The sequence below is a fragment of the Mus caroli genome, unplaced genomic scaffold (genome assembly GCF_978045245.1).
Source record: "Mus caroli unplaced genomic scaffold, Mus_caroli_1 scaffold_8, whole genome shotgun sequence".
Lineage (NCBI taxonomy): Eukaryota > Metazoa > Chordata > Mammalia > Rodentia > Muridae > Mus > Mus caroli.
The window spans coordinates 12,770,158-12,776,183 of record NW_028227263.1 but is presented as its reverse complement, the minus strand read 5'-3'; positions in this window follow the sequence as shown (position 1 = coordinate 12,776,183).

The window sequence follows — 6,026 nt, the reverse complement described above, 5'->3', positions numbered from 1 at the left end:
AGGGGGCCTCAGAGGTTCTTGCTTTGTCGCCAGCTAGTCATCTGAGCCTGTCCAAGTCTCAACCTCTGCATGCTTTAGTTTGTTCACTGTCATTTGCTCAAAATAAAAAAAATACTGTTCTTCAAGACTGATTGAACCTGAAATATCTTATGCCAAATGGTCTGACTACAGCCAGTAGTTCTGCAATACAATGCAAAAGATCTTAGGTGTCAGATCTTGTCTGTACTAGCCATGAAATACTCAGATAAACATGGTTCAATATCTAAGGCAAGGATCTCAGAGGCCCCTAGCAAGCTGCCTTCCAACAAGAACTTGTTTCCAGGGCTACATTTCTGTTGACTTCGAAGACAGAAGCCCAGTAACAAGTCCCTTGAGGCAAACGGCAACACATGTTGCCCTCCCAGTTTGAGCAGTTCATCTGCTCCTATACATGGTGTTCCAAGATCTTCTGGCAGTAAAGAATAAAGTAAAGGGCAGATGGAAATCCATGTACATAGTGATTAAAGAACTCAAGAAAGAGCGTAAGTAACCTTATTACAGAGCACTAAAACCACCGGATACCACAGCCAATTAGTGCTGCCCTGGGCAAGTAGCTGTTTTGATCTTTTCTAGACTCTAGATGCTACAGAAAGAAAGCCTGAGTGTGACAGACTGGGTCTTTAAAAGTTTTAGGTTTTAATTAAGAAGCATCCATGAAAGATAAGCCCATCTTCAGCCTCATGTCTTGCCAGCAGTTAAGATGTTTGTGCTGTATGTGATAAAAGCTATAAACAGTTGTTGGTATGGAGCCCTGGGGGAGTGGGGGGGACCCAACATGGTTTATACCAAGTTTCTTCTCTGGCTCCAGGAAGGATTATTCTGGCTGCTTACTGCTGAGGACTGTGGGGCACCACCTCTGATCACCCAGGGAAACGGGATTCTTGGCTGGGAGAGAGGATCCACTGGGTAAGCTGCCTAGCACCAGGGAGAAGCCTAGCACCAGGGAGAAGCAGAAGTATAGGAGGGACACAGCCCCTCCCCCTGAGCACCAGTTGTGTGAGGCCACAGGCAGACTTGTAGAACTTGAGTTTGGCAGCGTCGGTTCTGTTTTGATTTGTTTTGTTGTTTTCTCTGTGCACAGTGCCCACCTGTAGCTCCTCTGGAACCATGCTTCCCAGAATCCTTAAGCACTTCCCATTTGACGTTCCGTGGTCATAGGGCAGAGCCTTCCCTTTTCTGACCATGCAACACTCAGGACCAGAGAACACACTTCTAGAACAAGCTCCCTTCTCTGCCCCCATCTCTTCCTTTTGCTTTGATGTGAGCTTTTGAAAGGGGACACTGGGCACTCGTTTCTTGAGTTAGACACACACATACACACACACACCCGCCATGTTTTAAAGCATCACTGTGGGCAAGTTCTTGAATTTCCCCAGGTCAGTTTGTGAAGCCTCTATTATAACAAGCATAATAGTGGCACCTGTCCCACAAGACACTCTGAGAATACATATGAGATTAGTCCAGCCAAATACAACCTGTCTGACACGTGAGAAATGGTCAGTAAATCTAAGTTCCGGTTCTGCAACTATAAAATGGGGCTTAAAAAGATGCCGCTTCAAAGAGATGTCAGGAACTGCAAGTGAACATACTGTATGTTTAGTGAGCTTAGAAAGGGCATGGCATATAGTCAGGGTTCAGAAAATGTCAGCTCTTATCTTTACTACAGGTTGAGCATTTTTGCTTTAGTTGGCTTTCCTTGTGCTGTGATAAAATACTGACCAAAAGCATCTCATCGAGGATAGGGTCTATTTGGCATACAGATTGTACAGCTCATCACTGAGGAAAAACAAGGCAGGAACTCAAGCAGGGTCCACGGGGGAACACTCACTGCATTGCTCCCCACGCCTTGCTCCTATAGCAGCAGCAGCAGCAGCAGCAGTAGTAGTAGTTACAATACACAATAAGCATATAATAAACTTTTTAAAGAAAGAGTCTGTCTAGATGGTGGTAGCCCATGCCTTTAATCCTGGCTCTACAGAGTGAGTTTCAGGGCAGCCAGGACTATACAGAGAAACTTTGTCTCGAAAAACTGAGACACTCACACACAGACACACACACACACACACACACACACAAAGAGAGAGAGAGAGAGAGAGAGAGAGAGAGAGAGAGAGAGAGAGAGAATGAGAATGGTGGGTATCTGGAGGCATGGGGAGGGGGCTGTCCCCTTTCAAAAGCTCACATCAAAGCAAAAGGAAGAGATGGGGGCAAAACTCTTTCCTTACCACTTCATAACTGTAATTTTGCTACTGTTATGCTCACCTCCACGCCTTCGGGCCTTTTGTTTTGTTTTGTTTCATTGAATTTAAGGTATAAAGGGAAATTCAGGCAGCTAGAAGCAAAAATTGGAGTTGGGGATAGAGGTTAAATAGCCCTAAACCCACGTGCCCAAGGATGGCACTGCCCAGAGTGAGTTGAACCCTCACACTTCATCTAGAAATCAAGAAAGTGTCCCACAGTCATATTCAGAGGCCAATCTGGTGAAGGCAGTTTCTCAGTTGTGATTCCTTTTTCCCCAGCTAACTCCAGGATTGTGTTGAGTTGACAAAAAACAACTGGCCAAATCAGCAACCCAAAAATCTAAACTCCAAATCACTCCAAACTCTGAAAGACTTCAGGTTTTAAGTATACCAGGTAAAGGCCCCCTAGCACAGCTGTTCTCAGCCTTCCTACTGCTGCAACCCTATAGTACAGTTCCCTGGGTTGTGGTGACCCTCAAACACAAAAACTCTTTCCTTACCACTTCATAACTGTAATTTTGCTACTGTTATGCTCACCTCCATGCCTTCGGGCCCTTTTGTTTTGTTTTGTTTTGTTTTTCTTTTGGTTTCAAGACACGGTTTCTCTGTGTAGCCCTGGCTGCTCTGGAACTCACTCTGTAGACCAGGCTGGCCTCAAAATGAGCGATCTGTTTGCCTCTGCTTCCCGAGTGCTGGGATTAAAGGCATGGGCCACCATTGCCTGGTAAGACCTTCTCTTTTAAAGATATTATTGCATGCTTGTTGTATATGCAAGCATCTCACACACACACACACACACACACACACACACACACACACCTTCATTGTGAGTGTAGAGGAGAGGTGAGAGCACAACCCTCAAGAGTCAGTTCCTTTCTTTCACCACATGGGGTCCAGGGAACAAACTTTGTACAAGGCTAGTGGTGCCTGCCTCTGCCTCCCAAATACTAAGATTAAAGGCACACACCACCAACCCAGCATATCTCCATATCTCTACAGCAACCTGCTGATAGAATAAAACCATCTTCCTTTGAACTCCACATTTTCCCACACAACATTTACTCAACAGTTAAAAAATAGGCAGTATCTTCATACCTGGCATTAATTCCATAGAACAAAAAAAAAAAAAAAAAAAAAATTGCAACTGCGAGCAACTAAAACATGAATCCTTCATGAATTTTAAAATAGGCTAGCAGAGAAAAAAGATAATAAACAGGGAAATCGAATTAAAAGTACAGACAATGCTGGATGGTGGTAAGAGTTTGTCTTAGTGAGCTTTGTCAACTTGACACATCCTACAATTATCTGGGAAGAGACCCCCAGTTGAGAAATTGTCTACATCAGATTGGCTTAGTGGGCTGTAATTTTCTTACTGTTATCTGACATGCACAATATTTGACATTTGACCCCCCATAAGGGGTCACAACCAATATGGTGAGAACCTATGGGCACAATTGTGGGAGACCCTCTTGATTATGTCAGAAACAATAATTCTCACTTCATAATAAGAGTACTGAGCGGGGCGTGGCGGCGCACACCTTTAGTCCCAGCACTTGGGAGGCAGAGGCAGGCGAATTTCTGAGTTCGAGGCCAGCCTGGTCTACAAAGTGAGTTCCAGGACAGCCAGGGCTACACAGAGAAACCCTGTCTTGAAAAACAAAAACAAAAACAAACAAACAAAAAAGAGTTGCCTTGATTTCTGGTAACTCAGAGTAGAGAAAATGAAGCAGTTTATTTTGCAACCTGGAAAATTTCTGTGTCAGCCTATGACAGCAAGCCTACTGAGTGCAGAACACTGTCTATAAACCCTAAGGAATGACCCTTCCTTAATTTTTGAATAATTAGAAGGATAGAACCCTAACAACCAAAACCATGGCTGGATCTATCTCCATGTTTCACATCCTGCATAGTTTAAAGCATATCAAACCAATGACCTTGTAGAAAAGTTTGGATGTTTGAGATTTTTTTATACTCTAAACTTTCAGTTTGGGGGGAGTAGCTTATTAACATTTGGGGGAGGGGTACTTAGCTAGACTATCAAGCATTAGCAATGTTTTCTGTTCACTGTTAGCTAGACCTAAGCTGGCTAGAGACACCTTTGAAAAGTGAGCCATCGGATTTTATTTCCAGCAATTGCTAATTAATGTAGGAAGGCCCGGCTCTTTGTGGGTGGCACTTAGGCAGGTGGTCTTAAACTGGATAAGAAAACTAACTGAGCTGGAAAATTAGGTTCTCTCTCACAGGGAATAGTTCCAGGAGATGTGAACTGGGAGCTGTCAATGGAAAACTTCCCCAGCAGCCAGGCTAAATCAATCAGTCCTGCAAGAAGAAGAGGTCTGGGTGGCCTTTCAAAGCACCCAGGGCAGGCATAAAACAGTGAGCTATCTAGTTGTCCAAAAGACCAGCATCTCAGGCAGAGGAAAGGGGCATATGTAAAGGCACTATGACCTGATGAACTTTCAGTGCTTCCAGAAAGCAAAAAGGCTCCTGTGGTAGCTGTAGCCAAGTCTATCAGGGTAGTAGAAGCAGGGATGCAGGGGGAGAGGCATGTCAGTGTAGGATTGGGAGGCCGGCCAGGTATAATTGACGCCTTATATCTAAGCATTACCATGACCATTTCACTGGCTGTGTGGAGGATATATTTGGCAGGTCAACAGCCTCACTTCATTACCTTGACGTTTTGGACTGGCTAATTCTATTATGAGGTCTTTCCTGAGTTTACCTCCTTCCCCTGGGGTTGGCATTGAAAAATATCTCCTAGCAATGTCAAGCATCCCTTAAGGGCAACATTGCCACCAACTGGGACTCTGAGAAGTTGTCATAACCAGGAGAGAGAAAATGGTGTTTTGGGTCAGGGTGGCAGATGTGCTAGTAGTGAATCGTAGGACTCCGTATTTTTTTTTTGAAGATCGTTTTAGCTGATCTGATGTAGGGAACAAGAGAAAAGAAGTTGTTAAGGTTAGCTGCAAAGGTTTTTTTGTTTGTTTGTTTTTTAAAGATTTATTTATTTATTATATGTAAGTACACTGTAGCTGTCTTCAGACACTCAGACACTCCAGAAGAGGGCGCCAGGTCTCGTTATGGATGGTTGTGGATTTGAACTCAGGACCTTCAGAAGAGCAGTCAGTGCTCTTAACCTCTGAGCCATCTCTCCAGCCCCAGCTGCAAAGGTTTTGACTTGAGCAATTGTCATAAACAGTTTTATTTGTTGAACTTGGAAAAGAAGTGAGAAGCAGCTCTGTAGGGAAATCAGGAGCCCAGCTAGGAATACTGAAGTCTTAGCAAGCTGCAGAAGAAATGGTTCCTTTTTTTTTTTCTTTCTAAATTTGATAGTTTATTCATTGCTATTTGTCTTCTATGATTTTTGTCAAACTTGAAGGTTTTTGTTTTTGTTGTTTGTTGAAACAAGTCTATGTAGCATTGGCTGGCATCCGACATGCAACCCTTCTGCCATTACACGACTTATATTTGAATTGTTTTTGAGTCCAGAATCCAATCGTTTTACCAGCTCCACTACTTCTGACCATAATTCCCCTGTCACTGCACCAGGTGGGGATTATTGTAAATCTCCTTCCCTTCCATTTCTCCTACGCATTAGTCTCAACCAGGCAGGCAAAGTGGTCTGTTCAAGTTGAAATTACATCATGCTGTTCCCGAGTCAAATCTCAACCTGTTCAATTGCTGGAATCATCTCCGGCCTTCCATCCTTCAACTTCATTTGCAGAAGGGACAAACTGGATTATAACA